Consider the following 19,961-nt stretch of genomic DNA (forward strand, 5'->3'; position numbering starts at 1 on the left):
CACTTACAAAAGCCTGGAATTCCCTACATAATACCATGTGGGAGCACCATGGCTCCAAGGACTGCCATTGATTCAAGGCTGTGGCCCATCATCAACATCTCAGGGCCACTAAGGATGGGCAATAAAAGCAGCATTTTCCACATCCTGAGAACAAATTTAAAAAAAAAGTTTAATACAGTCACACTTGACAATATTGACCTCTGGACCCAGATTGTTGATAAGAATTAAAAACAGTACGAGTCCCAACAGCAATCCCTGGGGCACTTCATTCAGCACTTCCACTGCACCAGCAAGTACCCATTGCTTTCCACTTTTCAATCCTTTCTATCAATTTCCAGGTATTAGTTTGAATCCTCACCTCTTTAAACTTTAAACAGTAGCCCTTACCACAGAACTTTGTGAAAGACTTTTTCGAAGTCTCAGTACACCACTTTGGATCTGATTTCCTTAAAGAAGCCAAGGAGGTTGGTAAAGCAGGATTTTTTAATTCTGAATCTGTGTGGGCTGCTGTATACTAAGTTATGCAAGTAATCCTCAAATTTATTTCTATTAATTGATTCGATTATCTTGCCTAGCATTGACGTGACTCTGATCGGTCTGTTTGTCACATTTATTTCAAAATGGGTACATTTGCTAGCTTATTTCAAATCTAGCAGCATCTCCTCAGCATTCATTGACTCCCTTATGACGATTCTCACAAATCTCATCCCTTATCTCTTTTAGTACCCTCTGGTAAATAATGTTCATCCCTAGGGATGTATCTGTTGTGAGTCCTTTTTGCTTGTTTAGAAACCTCCCCGGAATTTATCTCGAAGTCGTCCATCCCTTTTCGATTTTCTGGTGGCATGGAGGGAATGTTTGCTGGTATCTTTAGTTTAATCTAAATTTGCTAATCATAGGTAAATATCCATCCTGCTTGGCTCGGCAATATGAACTTGTGGGCATTCTATTTGTCCTAGACTCTGGTACTAAGCAATCCCCCGCCCCCCAACCACCAAACAGTTTGCTTAGCTTCTTCACTCACTCTCTTAAAGTTGAACATTTTTTAAATTTTATTCATTCTTGGGATGTGGGCATCACTGGCAAGGCTAACCTTTATTGCCCATCCCTAGCTTTCCTGTGAAGATGGTGGTGGGCCGCCTTCTTGAATCGCTGCAGTGTGTGTGGTATTCTTTTAGATAAAACTGAGTGGCTTGCTAGGCTACTTCAGAGCGCAATTAAGAATCAACCACATTGGTGTGGGACTGGAGTCACATATAGGCCAGACACCAGGTTTCCTTCCCTAAAGAACATTACTGAACCAGTTGGGTTTTTATGACAATTAGACAGCTTCACGGTCACTTTTACTGACACCAGCTTTTTTTATTTCCAGATTTTAAAAAAACTGAATTCAAATTCTCAAACTGCCATGGTGGGATTTGAACTTGCATGCTCTAGATTATTAGTCCAGGCCTCTATTACTAGCTTAGTAACATTTAAAATTGTGTATCTGGCTGCTCATTATGTCAAATTCAATTATTCTGTAGTTCTATCCCCCAAGGAGGTCGTGGTTTCAATTCCCTGGATGTTATCTACGTCATTTACCATTACTCAGTCAGATGTGCACTGCCTTCCAAGGCTTCCCTGATGCATTAGGTCAGGAAGCAGTCATGCATTACATCGATTAATTCAGACTCTAAGTCATTTGAGCATTCTTCATTTATACTGGCTCATTGTATTCATGCACCATAGAACAAACTCTTTTCTACTGAAATGGTGGACTGTGGCTTACCCCGAGCAGCTTTTCAAGTTAAAAGTAATCAATCTTAACAGATGTGTGTCTCTTTCTACAAACTACAGGATCTCACTTATTTAACCTCGCAGGTATCCCTGACGAACAGCTATTTTTTAAAAATGACGTTGGACCCACATGCTAATTGTGCTGAATCAGATGTGCTTTTGGGATGCTGGAGTGCAGCCTGTGTGTCAGTCGAAGAAAACTGAGCTGAAAAAAAAATGCTTTTTGTGCAGTGGTTTAAAAAAAATTATTCTTTCCTACCTTATTTCTAACAGAGAGCTGATTCCTTTGGATATGGTATCTGCTATATCTGCGCCGTTTATACCTTGGGCAGACTTGGTAACCACTGGTTTTAAATAATTTTCAGATAAAAATACAACCATCCTAACTGCAAATATGCCACCTTTATGTTGGGATTGCTGTGCTTGCATCTCAAGGCCAGCAAAAAAAAAAGGGGGTTCTTAGTCTCATTAAATCCATCAGGTTTACTTTGGGGTTTCCGCTGGTTGTGCAAATCTGTTTGTCAGGAGCTGGTGGTGCTAATGTGAGTTTTTGCGCTGTATAAAGTCAGCTCTAGAGTACTGTGTGAATCCTGTAGCAATTCAGGGTGTAGACATGCAGACAGAAACCTGAAAACAAAAATACAGGTTCTGCAAGCAGCACCTTGGGGACCTCAGCTAGTCTTGCATTTGTGGATTTGACACTCAGGTTCTCTGTTCGGGCTGCTGGGTTAAATTGGTATTAATCTGTGATTCATTTTATTGGAACTGAGATGTCAGCAAGCACGGCTGGGACATTAAACTGTCTGCCCCCTCGGATGCATGTAAAAGATTCCATGACATTATTCAAAGAAGAGCAGGGGTTTCTTCTGGCATCCAGGCCAACATTCATTCCTCAGCTAAACCACCAGAACAGATTATTTGGTCGTTTATCTCATTGATGTCTATAGGACCTTGCCGTGCGCACATTGGCTGCCGTATTTTCCTACATCTGTTTGAGTAGGCTTTTTTAGGTGCCAAGTGATATTCTGATCTTTTTAAATTATATTACCAATATTTAAATAGATGGATATAATGCAGATTTTTATAAGCAAACACTGAAAGCTCTACTTTTTTATGTATAGTTTCACAACAGAAGTCAGTAACTGTGTTTCATTTACCTGCACTATAAATATTTCCAAAGATCAACACACTCGGTTACCTCCGAGCCATTGCAGTTTCCTGTAATGTTCTTTTTGGAGGAAATATACAGCTGCTCAGGAAAAAACGCCGTTTTTTTGAATGTTCGGGAGGCTAAGTCCAACAGCTGCATATTTTTGGAGATAACTAGGAAAATGTTGTTGACACAAAAATAGAAAATGCTGGAAATACTCAGTATTTCCAGCATTTTCTGTTTTTATTTCAGATTTCCAGCATCCGCAGTATTTTGCTTTTGTATTAATGTTGTTGACATGTTGTATTATGTAGAGAAGTAAAATCCAAATTCAGTACAAATATTTTCCATCTTCTATGATACCAGACAGTGCCAAAAAAAATTGAATAAAACCCCTGACACAACTACATTTGTTTGACTATTTTGTGGTCGCGCATGTTTCAAGGGCCGTAAAGCTTTTAAATTGGATGGAGTTGGTAAATGTAAAATAATTTCTGAAATTTATGCTCTTTGTTTGAAATCATTTGAACCCACTGCGTTGCTACCTTGCAAAATCCAGTCGATTTATCACCCCAGCGCCAACTACTAGCTGTAATGCACTATTGAACTGGCTTCCAAATATCTTATTGTAAAGTTCAATTGTATTTCTGCTCCAAACTAGTTTATATCGGACTATTCGAATGCATACAAACCCAAACCAAATGAGAGGCAGTGAGCATCTTAAATCTGATCATTTGTTATCTGGTATAGTTTTTGTTGAGCTTTGATCAGAAACGGTGTATAAATGGCATAAGCAAGCTAATTTCCATTGACAATAGTAGGAGGGACGTGGATAAATTCCATTTTTGCTTTCTTGGTTTCAGCTACGGATGCTGACTTCGGTTGATTTGGACTACCCAAATTGCAGTAACTTGATTCATAATGACAGATCTTAACCATGCATCGATGCTGTGAAACATTTAATGGAATAAAGGAAAGAACATAAGGGGGCGAAGTGGTTAAAATCAGCAGTGCGTGCAGAGGCTGGTTAGGTGAGTTGAGTCATGGGCTGTGCAAATGGGAGTGCATAGGACTGTCTATTAAAGGGTCTAATGCATCTGGTATTCAATATTTTCTGTGTCTGTATATTCCAGTTTTCATAAATTTGCTCACGGCTTGATTACTTTTTAATGTCGCAAAAATGGGATTTGGCAATTGTACGATTGACAGATATTTGGAAAACAGCTTAGTTTTGAGGTCATGCTCTTTGTCTCTGTTTTTCTCAGTTGCAAAGGTACCATATATGAAGGTGGAGCTTTAACAACCTGCTGTTGAGGAATACAGCTACTGATAGGCTCAGAAATATCGACTAAAATATTATACCTTAAAACCATTTCTAGTTGAGTTACAGTATTCATCTGCATTATGCCCTATGTAGCTTGGGCTATGGAAATTGATCAAGGAGAGAATATGAGCTGCAAAATATATTCTTTATGGAACAGAATACTATGTTAGTTTGCCATGGAGATTGCTGTATCAATTCAGTGAGAAATAGTGGGCCTCAAAATGAATTGCAGGAAAAGTGAAACTCCAAGAATATTGACCCGGATATTCAGATCCCTACGGGCGTGAACGCGCTGTGTACGCACCCGTAGGGACTTCGGAAATGCCGGTTTCAGGCATGCGCTGAAAACTAGCATTTCCGATCTGTCGAGAATGCTCTTGACAGATCGAACGCCTGCCCTAGAGAGGAGCCTCTGTGGGCGGATAGTTCTGCTTTCTGGAGAATCTCCGCCTGCAGAAAACCCTTAGAATTCTTATGCTTGGTTAAAGCAGGTGTAAGGCCTGCTTTTACCAGGATAAGAGTTGAAAAAATGTAAAAAGAAATAAATTTTCAGTCATTTATCATTTAAAAATACTTTTTTTTAAAAAGGTAAGTTTATCTTTAGCCCTGTAAAAAAAACGTTAATTTTTTTCAAAAAATTAAATTTTTAGAGTCATAGAGTTAAACAGCACAGAAAGAGGCCCTTTGGCCCATCGTGTCCGCGCCGGCCATCAAGCCCTGTCTATTCAAATCCCATTTTCCAGCACTTGGTCCGTAGCCTTGTATGCTATGGCGTTTCAAGTGCTCATCTGAATGCTTCTTGAATGTTGTGAGGGTTCCTGCCTCTACCACCCTTTCAGGCAGTGAGTTCCAGATTCCAACCACCCTCTGGGTGAAAAAGTTTTTCCTCAAATCCCCTCTAAACCTCCTGCCCCTTATCTTGAAACTATGCCCCCTGGTTATTGACCCCTCTACTAAGAGAAAAAGTTCCTTTCTATCTACCCTATCTATGCCCCTCATAATTTTGTACACCTCAATCAGGTCTCCCCTCAGCCTTCTCTGCTCCAAGGAAAATAACCCCAGCCTGCCCAGTCTCTCTTCATAGCTGAAGCGCTCCAGCCCAGGGAGCATCCTGATGAATCTCCTCTGCACCCTCTCCTTTCTATAGTGTGGCGACAGAACTGCACACAGTATTCCAGCTGTGGCCTAACTCGCGTTTTGTACAGCTCCATCATAACCTCCCTGCTCTTATATTCTATGCCTCAGCTAATGAAGGCAAGTATCCCATATGCCTTTTTAACCACCTTAGATCCCTGAAGGCAGCAGGACAGGTAGATATGTACATGCACACTAAGGTCCTTCTGATTCTCTGTCGCTCCTAGGGTCCTACCATTCATTGTGTATTCCCTTGCCTTGTTAGTCCTCCCAAAATGTATCACCTCACACTTTTCAGGGTTAAATTCCATATGCCACTGTTCTGCCCATCTAACCAACCCATCTATATCGTCCTGTAGCCTGAGGCTTCCCTCCTCGCTATTTACCACTCCACCAAATTCGGTGTCATCTGTGAACTTACTGATCATACCTCCTACATTCATATCTAAATCATTAATGTACACTACAAACAGCAATCTCCTCCCTTGCCTCACACAGCAGCCTGGGATACATCTTGTCTGGGCCTGGGGATTTATCCACTTTTAAGCCCGCTAAAACCGCTAGTACCTCCTCCCTCTCAATACTAATTTGTTCAAGTATATCTAAATCCCCCTGCCTGATTTCTATGCCTACATCGTCCTTCTCCATAGTGAACACAGATGCAAAAATTCATTTAAAACCTCACCTACATCTTCCGGCTCTGCACACAGATTGCCACTTTGATCCCTAATGGGTCCTACTCTTTCCCTGGTTATCCTCTTGCCCTTAATATACTTATAAAACACCTTGGGATTTTCCTTTATTTTGCCCGCCTGTGTTTTTTCATGCCCCCTTTTCGCTCTCCTAATTTCTTTTTTAAGTACCTCCCTGCACTTTCTCTACTCCTCTAGGGCTTCCACTGTTTTTAGTCCTTTGTATCTGCCAAAAGCCCCCCTTTTTTTCTAATTCATTCTTGTGTATCCCTTGACATCCAGGGTTCCCTGGGTTTGTTGGACCCACCCTTGACCTTTACGGGAACATGTTGGTGTTGTACTCTCTCTATTTCCTTTCTGAAAGACTCCCACTGCTCTGATGTGGATTTTCCTACAAGTAACTGATCCCAGTCCACTTTGGCCAGATCCTGCCTTATCATATCAAAATCGTCCTTCCCCCAATTTAGAACCTTTATTTCCGGTCCATCTTTGTCCTTTTCCATGACTACCTTAAATCTCACCGAATTATGGTCACTGTCACCAAAATGCTCTCCTACTGACACTTCTACCACTTGCCCGGCTACATTCCCTAGAATTAGGTCCAGTACCGCCCCATCTCTTGTGGGACTTTCTACATGCTGGCTCAAAAAGCTCTCCTGAATGCACTTTAAGAATTCCGCACCCTCTAAGCCTTTCACACTCTGACTATCCCAGTTAATATTGGGGAAGTTGAAATCCCCTACTATTATTACCCTATTATTTCTACACTTCTCTGAGATTTGCCTACATATCTGTTCCTCTATCTCTCACTGACTGGGGGCCGATAGTACATTGCCAGCAAAGTGCTTGCCCCCTTTTTTTTTGAAGTTCTACCCATATGACCTCATTAGAGGAACCTGCTAAGATATCATCCCTCCTTCCAGCAGCAATTGATTCCTTGATGAATATTGCGACACCCCCTCCTCTTTTACACCCCCCTCTGTCTCGCCTGAAGATTCTATACCCCGGAATATTGAACTGCCAATTCTGGCCCTCCCTCAACCATGTCTCTGTGATAGCAACAATATCATACTCCCATGTGTTCATCAACACCTTCAATTCATCTGCCTTACTCACAAGACTCCTTGCATTAAAATAAATGCCATCCAGCCTTGCCATACTCCCTTGTGTCGTTACATATTTGCTCTGCCTTCCAGGCTGACTTGTTTTTTCCTCTATATTTGGCTGTGCATCACCCTCTACTGTAGCTCCACTCCATATCCCATCCCCCTGCCAAGTTAGTTTAAACCCCCCCCCCCCCCGCTAACAGTACTAGCAAACCTCCCCGCAAGGAGGTTTTATAAATATTTAATGTATTGTAATTTCAACTAATTAAAAAATATATATATATATATTTAATGTTTTAAAGTGTTTTTGGGGTGATCTCCATTCATATATTTGACAGGTCTGTCTGTCAAGTGTATGAAGGGAAATTCCCTTCTTTGATTGGCTGCCCATGGCCCACGTGATCCCAGGGATGCTTGCGAACTGCATGCGCCCCTGGGATACGTAGGCCCTGCACATTTGGAGTTGGAGAGGCCCAGCATAGGAAGCCTCAGATCGGAAAATACGGCCCAATGTTTGAAGGATTTAGGGATGAGAAGCAATGGATGAGCCTAATGGTTCCATAGTTTATTGTACGATTTTATTATTGGTATTGTTAAGTATGTGTATTGTATTGAACAATTAACACAAAGACTTAAACGTATAACTCAAACAGGCCTTTACTGGTTGGAGGTAGGGACTGCACATAGGTCTTTACTTCATGCCCACAGGCGGGAACTGAGGGGGATCAGTACCCACAGTACTATTTATACCCCTATGGCCAGGAGTGGTACTGCGTATCACTACGCCCAACAAGTAGTGCAGTCCTGTCCATAGGTTCAAAGTAGCACACATATTACATACACAACAGGTATTCTAAGCTACAATGATTCTTCCAACATGTGTATGTAAGGAAGCTACAGAATGCAATTTGATTGTGCCCCACTAAGAACCAGCCTGTTTGCATTGAGTAGGCTTTGTGCCTGAGATTAAATATTGGGAAGACCAAAGCCATTGTTTTTGTTACCTGCCACAAACTCTGTTCCCTAGCCACTGACTCCATCCCTCTCCCTAACATCAATTTGAAGCTGAACCACACTGTTCTCAACCTTGGTGTCATATTTGACCCTGAAATGAACTTCCGACCACATATCCGCAGCATAACAAAGACCGCCTACTTCCACCTCCACAATATCGCCCGTCTCCACTCTTGCCTCAGCTCATCCGCTGCTGAAACCTTCATCCCTGCCTTTGTTACCTTTAGACTTGACTATTCCAACGCACTCCTGGCTGGCCTCCACATTCCACCCTACATAAACTTGAGGTGATCCAAAACTCGGCTGCCCGTGTCCTAACTCGCACCAAGTCCCGTTCGCCCATCACCCCTGTGCTCGCTGACCTACATTGGTTCCCGGTTAAGCAGCGCCTCAATTTCAAAATTCTCATCCTTGTTTTCAAATCCCTCCATGGCCTCGCCCCCTCCTATCTCTAATCTCCTTCAGCCCCACAACCTCCCGAGGTTTTTGCGCTCCTCTAATTCTGCCCTCTTGAGCATCCCTGATTATGATCGCTCAACCTTTGGTGGCCGTGCCTACTGTTGCCTAGGCCCTAAGCTCTGGAATTCCCTGCCTAAACCTGTCCGCCTCGCTAACTCTCTTTCCTCCTTTGAAACACTCCTTAAAACCTGCCTCTTTGACCAAGCTTTTGGTCACCTGCCCTAAATTATCCTTATGTTGATCGGTATCAAATTTTTTGTCTAAAAATACTCCTGTGCAGCGCCTTGGGACGTTTTACTACGTTAAAGGGTGCTATATAAATACAAGTTGTTGAAAGTAGCAAACCTCTCCAGGTCCATTTCATGCTCAAACTCATTGGTCAATTCCTGACTTGGGCAAGATTGTGATATGATCCCCCTTCCTCCATTCAGTTGCAAGTGGTAATGTTGAACTTTTGTTAAAGCCAGCTGAAAGTGAGGGCAGGATTTTCATTGGGCCGTGGAGGTGTGTGGGGGGTTAAAATTGCAAAAACTGGTGGGCGGGCCCAACCCCGCCTCCATCCCGCCTCCAAGCAATTTTCAATAATTCGTGTCTAATGGTTCCGTCTCCGTCCTGCCTCCAAGAGGCGGGATAGGCAGTTAAGGCCCTTAACGAGCACTAAATTGCCTCTATAATGCCATTTTGAAAGGCCTTTGCTATTTTAACACTTTTCCCACGTGAAACACGCCTGTTCTGAAACATGATGGTGAAACCTGGCAGGAGCACAATTGGATTACTGACTATCAGCTGCAGGTCAACCATTAAATAGGAGATTTGATCAGCCATCATTTGCAGGTGGCAGGACTTTGTTGTCTCGGGTCTGGGGGAAATTTTAGAAGGCATAACCACAGCTGTGGAAGTTTGGAACCTGACACCCATCTCCAGTGTGACCTCCTGGGAAACCCCTCTCGCCACCTTCACTGAGCGCTTCCTCAACTGAGGCATACTTCCTTCCCTTATGGACATTAGATGAGGACAAACACCAGCCGTGGCACCGGCAGAACCAGGAACAACAGCAGCAACAACAGGAGCGCCAAGCTGCTGCTCACCCACCTGAAGCTGCACAGGCCAGAAGGGGCCAGCGCATGGAAGCCCGTCGGCACAGGAGATACCCCCCAAACAGGGTCTACAGACACGGTCAGCTACCTCAACATGTCTGAGCAGCAGTGCCAAAGGAGGGTCCGTCTTTCGCGAGAGGTAGTGGGTGACATCTGCGCAATGTTGCAACAAGCCCTGCAGGCCAGAGGACCAGGTGGACAACTCTTAGCAGTGGCCGTCAAAGTCACCACCGCACTCAACTTCTTTGCCTCAGGCTCATTCCAGGGATCAGCAGCAGACATCAACGGCATCTCCCAGGCGGCCGCGCACACTTGCATCATGCAGGTAACCGATGCCCTCTTTGCCATCGCGCACAATCACATCCATTTCACCAAGGAGCAAGCAAGTGTCACGGCGCGTGCGGTTGGATTAGCTAATCTGGCAGGCTTTCCAAGGGTGCAGGGCGTGGTTGACTGCACACATGTGGCCCTTAAGGCACCCCATCGCAATCCAGGTATTTTTGTCAACCGCAAGGGCTTCCACTCCCTTAACATTCAGCTGGTGTGTGACCACAAGAAGGAAATTTTGCATGTTTGTGCCAAGTACCCTGGCAGTTGCCATGACTCCTTCATACTGCGCCAGTCTAGTGTGCCTCCGCTATTCAGTCCGCCAGACCAACTTAACGGATGGCTACTTGGAGACGAGGGCTATCCCTGAGGACGTGGCTAATGACGCCGTTGAGGAGCCCATCCAACGAAGCTGAGAAGAGCTACAACTCCAGCCACATGTCCACCAGAGCCATAATCGAGCAAACCTTTGCTGAAGATGCGCTTCAGATGCCTGGATGGATCAGGTGGAGCCCTGCAGTACTCAGCAGCCAGGGTCTCCAGAATCGTCGTGGTTTGCTGTGCACTTCACAACATGGCACAGCGCTGTGGCTTGTAGATTCCTGAGGACCAAGTGGCTCCTCACATATCCTCCTCAGATGAGGAGGAGGAGAGCGAAAACGAGCATCTTGCAGAGGCCCATCAACCAGCGGCAGCAGTACGCGAGAACATTGCTGCCCGGGATGCAAGGAACGCACTCAACTTGGCCAGATTTGCTTAGCCTAGCCAATCAAGCAGTTTGCCTCGCAGCTTCTTACCTGAGTATCGACAATGGCCAAGGACCAGCGGATTCCTAGCAATTTGACCACCATACTGACAATTGCAAGTAATCCTAAGCCTTCAATGTGAAAGTCCCATTCGCAAAATGACACACGCCACAACTACAACAGTAGCCATCAGATTTTTTATTTACATTATTCATCTGATGGCTTTTTCACAGAAAACATTAAATTTCACCCAAGTGACTACCCTTGTGACTATTTCTGCAGTATCTTTCTCTTACGCGTGCTCCTACGTGGTGCTTCCCCTGTGGCTTCAGCAGATGTGGAGGCCCCTTGCTCACTTTCTTGCTGCTCTTGTCTCGACACCTTTGGCGGGCGTCCTCTGGGGTTGCGAACCTGCGAGGACTCGTCAATAGTCTGCTGCTCCTGTGGCTGTGCAGGGGTTGAGACGCCGATCTCAGTTGGGTGTGGACTCTGGTGGGGCTCTGACCGAGGACACTGCAGTGGCATGGAAGTGTGAGCGCTTGGAGAAGAGCCCCCACTTCCTTGATGTCTGCCACCAACTTCCCTCTCGTGGGTCAGCTCCCCCTCAGCGCTTGCAAGTGGCTTGAGAGCACCTTGCTGCACATCAGCAGCGCCATGGGGACCCGTATCTGCACCGGCAGTCCTACTCAGAAGGACTTCCATGAAGATCTGGTTTCTCTGTTCAGTAGGTGCCCATCGCTCCTCCAGAGATGTAATTCTATTCTAAACACTCACCATGTTTTCTGCACTCTGGCGACTTATAACCTCCATGGAGGTTGCCATCCTTTCCATGGTGATGCGTTCATGCGTCAATGACTCCACAAAGGCTCTGCTCATGTTCGCTATGGACTCCTCCATTCACTCCACACTCGCAACGACCCTGGAGACAAAACTTGCTGGAGACTCCTGCATCTGTTCCTGGAGTTCCAGCACCGCTGATCTTATGGATGGACCCAGTAGCAGAGGGTCGAGCTGGCAGAGTCCTGCGCCCTCCGACTAGGACTCTCCCCTGCTGTCCCTGTCTCCACCATCTGCTGATGCTCACTTGTGAGCTGTGATACACCAGGTGACAACACTACTCTATGTCCCGAAGCTCCCACCGAGTTGAGAGTGTCTGCGCTGGTGCTGGGTGTGCTGAATTCTGCTGAAGCTGCGCCCTCAGATGTTGCAGCTTCCTCTGAGGATTCTAGAGGCTCGGGCTGTTCCTCCTGGCTAGTGGGGATGGGTGCTTGCGATGGTCCTGTGGGGGAGTAAAGTAAAGAGTCAGAGATGTGATGCCAAGGTTACATGCACATTGCACATTGCAGATTATCATAAGTCCATCTGTTAGAGCTTCAGAATCATTATGAGCGACTCATGCAATGTCAGTGAGAGAGATGGAAAACTATTCTGTCACCAGCTTGCTGTGATGCACCCGTCTGTCCGTCCCCCACTTGCGCATCTTCCTCCACTCCTACGATCTCCAGGACCGCCTTCTCCCAGCAGGTGAGGTGGGCTACTGAGGGTGGCCCTCCTCCTGTCCTCGCTCTTTCTCGCTTATTGTGAGCTCTCTTTTCCTGCAATGAGGGAGACAAGTGGAGGTTGAGTGAGAATGAAGGAGTGAGTGTAGAGATTCCATAGCCTAGCTACTTAGAAGGAGACAAAGATGGAGTGAGGTGGCAAGACCAAGGGCCCTCCCTGTGTTGTCAGTTGTTTTCATAGCATCACAGTGATAGGGAGTGTGAGGGCTGCATAGTAGAATAGTTAGGTGAATGTAACCATAGAGAGAGAGGGAATGGGTAAGGGTGCATGGAGTCAGTGTCAAGTGGGATGTGGAGGAAGAGATTACTAAAGCTGAGTGCTGGTGAGGAAAGGCAATGGGGATAAGATTGAGGGTGATGGGAAATTCATACTCACTTTTCCAGTACGCAGAAGTTCATGACATCTCTTCCTGCACTGAATCCAGGTTCTGCGGGTTACTGATAGAGTTGCCCCCCTCTGCCACCTGGATCCACACAGCCTTGGTCTGCTGGGGAGGCTTCTTCCTCCCTGAAGAAGGGAAGAGCACCTCTTTATGAGCTCTTGCTCCCTCAACTAAAGCCTGCAGGGCAACGTCGTCAAATCTTGGAGCAGACCTAGGTCTTTCACTGGCCATTCTGCCTCCAGGTCCTTGTAGCATGAAAGGCCAAAAGGTTAGCAGAAGAAGCAAGGCTTCTTGCAGACCTTAAATGCAGCAGCAATGATGACATCATCGGAGGTGACTTTCAGACTGGAAAAACTCATTGGCCATGGGTTCCCACATGCTGGAACTCAATTGGCCAATTAAGTTAAATTCGCATCAATCTCCCACATCGATTTAGATTCATATGGATAACACAAAATGTGGATTACACGACCTCAACCCGCCCCTGAATTAAAATCCAGCCCTGAATCTCTGCAGATGCCAGACTGAAGCAAAGAGTTGAATGTGCCACACAGGTCCTGGGTGTGATTTGAGGGCGTATATCCTTTATGTGTGATTTTATTCCAAGTGTTCATCTGGTCCTTTGCGGTATTTCTTGTGAAGAAGATACAACGATATGAAGTAGCATGTGAATAGAATTCTATAAAACTATTTTGATTCCGTGTCTGCCAAAACATTCATTGGCAGTGGGAAATTGGTAGCCAGTTCACAGCATATCTGAATTTCCAAGTTTGTTAGATTTACATCATGAGTGGCATAAAGCCATAATAAAATTGGTAATGTAAGCATTAATCTTCTGAAGGAAGTAAATACTGTAACTACATTCGCAACTTGCTAGAAAATAAAGCTTGATAAAGTTTCCCACTGACTGAAATTTCCAAGAAGCTTTCACAGTCGGCATCATTTGACCCTCAACACTTGCAATCCATAGAAATGTTTACGCCATCCACACAAGACTGGAGCTGCAGTGTTCCATAGATTTGTTGATCATTGATATCTCTAGTTAAACTTGGAACCGTTAATCCTGTTCTTAAATAGATAGATACTTGTACAGAACTTTTTTTTTTCTAAGCTAAAATGATTTAATGGCCCAGAATTTCCTGGAACAACACAAATGGCGACGTAAGTTATTAATTACGGTGTCTCGTGCCCCAGTCTTCCCATTGAAAACTTGCCCCAAAATTTCCTCAAAGTAATTTGAAAACGTTGCAGTGAGCACAAGGACGAATCAGGGCCCTCAGAAACGACATAACCAATGGCTTACTCCATACGGATCAAAGACCTAATTAAGCAGATCAATATTGTTATGACTTGAGTCATAGAATTCTGCATTTCAAACCCTTTCACTCTGCTGAACTTGGTCACGAGCAGGAAATTGTTTGAGTTATGGACACTCTCAGCTGCTGTATTCGGTTTTCAGGAATATTTCAAGTTACAGATTTTTTTAACCATTTATTTGGAAGATGACATTACTAATTTAAGCTAGCTACAAAGTTTCAGATTAAACAAACCAGGGACAGAATTGGGTGTCGTTGTGCCTGTTTCTTGGGGCACGAAATGGAGGCTAAGTCCAATTTTGCAGGGCTATGTCCCATGCCCCAAGAGCACCTAAAATGCATTTGAAGCCATATTGGCTTGGGAAATATTCAGGCAACCCTGGTGGCCGCTATAAAGAGGTACTCGGCCCCTTGCAAATGCTAATGAGGACCTCTTCAAAATTGGTCAGAAACTTGGGGTGCAGGAGAAGAGCCATCTGTTGCTTCTGGTCCATATTGTGTGGACCCACGTCTTCTGAAGTTGTATACTTTAACTGCACAGTGTTTATGGTAGGAGTACATATGGTTACTTAGCATGGTTGTTTGTAGTGGGAGCATTCTAGGTTTAGAGTTTAGTCAGTTTCTTCATTATTGGTCTCCGGTTCAGTTGGGCCTGGGGAGGTGAGGAGGATTGTGTCAATGATCTTTGCTATCAATGGGTGGATTGCTATTCAAGAGCCTTCAAGAGTGGACCCCAAACTCCTTGGCATTTCTTGAGTTGCTCGCTGAACATTGCTTGTTCTAGGAACATAGGAATTGCAAGTCGCAAAAAGACCAAGGTCAATCGAGTTTACCTTCCAACATTTGGTAGTCGCATGATCCAATGATAATGGAGTTGATAACTAATCATGGCAATCAATCTCAATCAATTATTCTACAACAGACACAGACATGAGGTAAGGAAGCCCCCAGTGGTGGGAAACTTTGGGAACCATAGGCCTAATATCTCCTATTCCTCCCAAGCATTCTACACATATCACTTCTAATTGGGACGTCCTACATGTGCATTAACCAAATATATATTGTGGGGAAAAATTACAGTGTGCCATAGAGACATGCACCTTCTTACAGCTAGTCGCGAGTAGCGAGAGCTGTGCTCATCTGCTTGTTGTGCAGGGCCCTCGTGTGTAGAGAGTCATCATCGGAGGCCGCTGGGTTCTCCTAGCTCTGCTCAGCTGTATGTAGACCCTGAGCCTCGGGGGCATCCAGAAAGAGAGCGGTGCTGGAGCTTCAGGAACAAGTGCCGGAGGCTCTGACTGTGTTTGCAACCACGGTGACTGCGAGTGTGCAGAGAATGGAAGAGTTCATCTCAAATATGAGCAACGCCATGGTGCAATCAATGGCAAATGTAGGTACCGCCGTGGAAAGGATGGCAACCTCCATGGAGGACATAAATCCCAGACGCGGAACAACATGGTAACACTTCTAAATAGATGGTCAGCTATGGAGGATAGATGGGCATCTATCGCGGAGAGGAACCAGAGGTTCATGGACGTCCCCGTTATGAGGAATGTCAGTACAGACACAGGTCCTCATGGCCCCACTGATGTGCAGCAAGGTGCTTTCCAGCTACTTGCTTGCACAGAAGTGCAGGTGGCCCATGAGAGGGATGATGGTGGGAGGGGACATGCAAGTGGGGGCTCCTCCAAGCGCTCAAACTGCCATCCCCTTGCCAACCCCCTGGTCAGAGCCCCAGATGCCTCCTTGAACAGTGATGGCCAAATCTGCCCCCATGCAGCCGCGGGAGGAGTAGACTTTGGCGGGGCCCTCACAGGCTCCAAAACCCAGAGGACAACCGCCAAAGGCGTCTAAGCAGGCGCAGCAGGGAAGTGAGCAGGCTGCCTCTACATCTGCTGAAGCCACAGGGGTAGCACCACGTAGAAGCACGCGTAAGAGAAAGCTGACACGTAAGTAGTCACAAGGGTACTCACTTGGGTGTTCTGCTAGAAATCAATGTTAAGTTTATGTTCTTTTATTCTGTTGTATAATGTGAATGTTTGAACTCGTTGCCATATGTGTGGTCACAATTTGAAGTGGCACAGTGAAGGGTGAGGACACCTTTTATGTCCAGCAATGGTGGTGATAGTGCAAGGAATGCACAGATGATTGTAGAGATGCTCTATGGTGTTGAAGTGTGGTCATGCCAAGTGGCAGCCACATGTCTGTGCTGCATAAATGCAGGTGAATCTGGCATTGATCAGGCCATCCCTGGCATCACGGACAGCAATGTGCTCGCGTACTGGTCGCAATGGGTCAGCCGCCTCCTCCAGTATTCCTCATCTGGGACCTCATTCTGCTCCTCCTCCTCCTCCTCTGAAGAGGCTGTGCGCTCTGCGCCTTGTTCCTCATTCAGCGCTAATCCTCGCTGCAGTGCGATGTGCAAGGCACAGCAGACAACGACGATTCTTGAGACCCTGATTGGTGCGTACTGTAGGGCTCCACCAAATCTGTCCAGACATCTGAAGTGCTTTTTGAACAACCCTATTGTTTGCTCTTTGAGACTTCTGGTGGAAATGTGGCTTTGTCACGCTCCTCCGTCTTGTTTGATGGCCTCCTAAATGGTGTCATTAGGCACGTCTTCAGGGGATAGCCCTTGTCTCCAAGGAGCCAGCCAGAAAGTTCATTTGGCGGAGCGAAGAGCTGAGGGACAGTGGACTGGCGCAGGATGTAAGAATCATGGCAGCTGCCAGGGAACTTGGTGCACACATGCATGATGCTTTTCTATGGTTGCACACCAGTTGCATGTTAAAGGAGTGGAAGCCCTTGCGGTTGACAAATACTACTGGGTTCTGATGGGATGCCCTGATGGCTACATGTGTGCAGTCAATGATGGCCTGCACCCATGGAAAGCGAGCCAGATTAACCAAGCCTAGCACCCGTACGGTAACACTTGCCTCAACAGTGTAAAATTGGATGTAATTGGCGGACTTGGCAAAGAGGGCATCAGTAACCCACGTGATGCATCTGTGGGCGGCCAACTGCGAGATGCCGCTAATGTCTGCTGCTGATCCCTGGAAGGAGCCTGACACAAAGAAATTGAGGGCAGTGGTGACTTTGACAGCCACTGGTAAGGGGTGTCCACCTGCTCCTCTGAGCTGCCGGTCTTGATCGAGCATTGTGCAAATGTCTGCGACTACCTCTCGCGAAAGTCTCAGCCTCCTTCGGCACTGCTGCTCAGTCATGTTGAGGAAGCTCATCCTCTGCCTGTAAACCCTGTGTTGGGGATATCTCCTGTGGCGTGGTTCAGCCCTGCGCAGCATCAGGTGGTTGAGGAGAAGGTTGGTGCTCTTCTTGTTGGTGCTGCTGGTGTGCCTGGTTCTGCTCGTGCAGCGGCTGGTCCTCTTCAGACTCTGAGGACCAGGATGGGAGAGTATAAAGTGTTCCCATTCTGTTGTCATATATGGCAGTTGAGGATGAGATATTATTAGCATTCAGTCAATGGGGAGAGAGGTTATTCCAAGGAGGTGACAGTGCATACAGATTAACACCACACACTTGCAGCCTCAATACAGAACAAATGTGTCTTCCAAATCCTGAAATCAGCAACCTCTGACATTTGAAAGTGAACAGATGTGAGAGTTGCAGCTGTGAACTATTCAGCTCGTTGGTCCTCCCGACATACTCACCTGACGTGAACCCCAAACGTCGTGAAACCCGTTGAAAATGTGCGAAAATAGGAAAAGACTGTCAAAATAGCAGTTAATAAGCACTTAACAAGGAGTTAAGTATCTTAAATCCCTCACCCTCTGCTTGGTGTCAGGTCTGTTCTGAAATCGCGGACTCGATACTTTGGAAACACGCACGGAGGCGGGATCGTGGCAGGTTCCCAACCCGCCGTCAATCAATTCGAATTTAACAGCTGACCCGCCCTCTGAGTGCCAGCAAAATCGCGGCCTTTATCTCCATACCGCTTGCCATCCCTCCTCCGATCAGTGGATAGTGTCGGCTTAAATGTAGGCTCCCCTGAGGTTTTCGACACTATCTTTTGTCACAGAAGTGAGAATGGTGCACAGGGAGGAGGTGAGTGTAAGGAATGTTACTGTCTTTGGGGCATAGGCATTAAGCATCATTGTTCCTGTGTTTCTATTTGACCTTTGATTAAGAGAGAGAATCTGTCCTCTCTGGAGATGTGTGCCTCCAGGGTGTTGATTAGTGTGGGCACCCTCTGCTCTTTGGTGATTAGGAGGCAGCCAGAATTTGTCCCACTCAATCTCTCAAATTCAGCATGCTCCAAGGATGTGAGATCGATCTCTTACTGGAATACCACCCCTGGCTGTTCTGCCTTTAAATAGATTAGGATTATTTTTTTTGCTTAATTGGATAATTGAGTCCCTTGACGTTTAGCAGTATAATTTAGAGGTTATGTTGTGTATCAGATGTTTTTGTGGTTTCCTTTTAAGTTACAAGTTCTACTTTGTGTTTTTCTTAAATAACCAGAGGATCTCTTCATTTAAAGTTTAAACCAATCCAAAAAATTGTGCCAACTGAATATTGTGAACAGACTCACCTTGCAAAGCTGCATTACTCATGTGTATTGATACCTCAAGTATCAAGAAACAGCAACGGCAACAGCAGAACTGATTTTGTCACTTCAACAATTGGCTGGTTCCACAGACATGTGCTACAAAAAAACTGAGGACTGGATTTTGCCAATGGGGAGCTTTTGGAGGCGGGACTCCCACTTGTCGAGTTTTAGTCCCGCCTCCATCGACTTCTGGCCAACCCACGCTATTTTCCCTTGATTGACCTTATGGCCAATTAAGGGGAAGCCGGTTACAGAGAACGTCAGTGTATGACGTTTCATCTGTCAGATGAATTGTCATCGTTTGCCAGCTCTGTGAAGCTGTCAAACACTGACATTTTCTGTTTGGTGAGTTCTTGTATTCAAGGCTCATCAAACCTCTTTTGTGAGCAGAAATCAGATGCCTGTTGCATCAGAGAATGCAGCGACCATCTGTCGTCTCTGCCAGTGAGATGCGAGAGTCTCCACATCCCCAACGGTTGAAGCCTGCAGGAAGAAACAAAGGTAAGTAAACATTTTCTATCACTTTCCACTCACCTCACATACACACTTGCACCCATCACTTAACTCCGCAGCGCACTTTTGCACCCCTCCGACCCCCGCAGACCCACTGCTCGCCTCGGTGACCCTGGTGGGGTTTCCCGACGTCGGGAAGCCTACGCCTCTGGTGGAAAAATGGGGATAATCCTCTTAACTGCCTGTTAACAGGCAGTTAAGTGGCTATAATCCCCTTCCCGCCTCCTGGGAAGATGGCACAAAGGTGGGTTGGGGGCGGGATTGGTATCCGCTCTCAGATTCTGCCATTTTCCCGGCAGTCTCGCCTCCAAACCTGCTTCCCGCCCAGAATTTTTTTCCCATTCTTATTTCTGCATTCACATAGTAATTGGCCTATAATAGATTATTGCAAGCTGTGTCTTACCATTCTTTAATTTCATTTGCACCTATGACAGTAAAACCAATAATTCACTGATGTGCTTAAAAATAAGCAGCAGGTTAATAAAATCTTGTACCTTATCCAAATGTCTCTGTGTAGGACAGTGCATGTCAATTCAAGATTGGATTGAGAGCCATTGCATTTGAACCCCAATCCTGTTCTTAGTTGGTGTCCATATATGCACTTCAAGTGGTGGCGTTCGTAGGTTGTGGTCAGAAGCTGAAACACTAGCCATGCTTTAGTCTCTACCTAGTTGGGGCTAATGAGGCAAATTGTGGCAGTCCGGCAGATCTATCTCAACATAGACCAGGGATTGAGACTGGTACATTACTAGTGGTACAGCACAAAGCCATGCAGACACAATAGATCTGCACTGAATC

At 45.7% G+C, this 19,961-nt stretch overlaps 1 protein-coding gene across 9 annotated transcripts in view; it reads left to right on the forward strand.

The window, feature by feature from the left end:
• hdx (highly divergent homeobox) overlaps positions 1 to 19,961 on the forward strand; it is a 150,692-nt gene that overhangs the window by 15,260 nt on the left and 115,471 nt on the right. Inside the window, exon 3 of one of the 9 annotated variants that reach the window (XM_085995099.1) lies at positions 3,793 to 3,960. The exons of the other annotated variants lie outside the window; for them this stretch is intronic. The gene's annotated coding sequence lies outside the window, so the exon portion shown is untranslated. The remainder of the gene's footprint in view (positions 1 to 3,792; positions 3,961 to 19,961) is intronic. 9 annotated transcript variants of the gene reach the window in all.

The sequence above is a fragment of the Somniosus microcephalus genome, chromosome 1 (assembly GCF_052327205.1).
Source record: "Somniosus microcephalus isolate GS21.2 chromosome 1, FLI_Smic_1.0, whole genome shotgun sequence".
Lineage (NCBI taxonomy): Eukaryota > Metazoa > Chordata > Chondrichthyes > Squaliformes > Somniosidae > Somniosus > Somniosus microcephalus.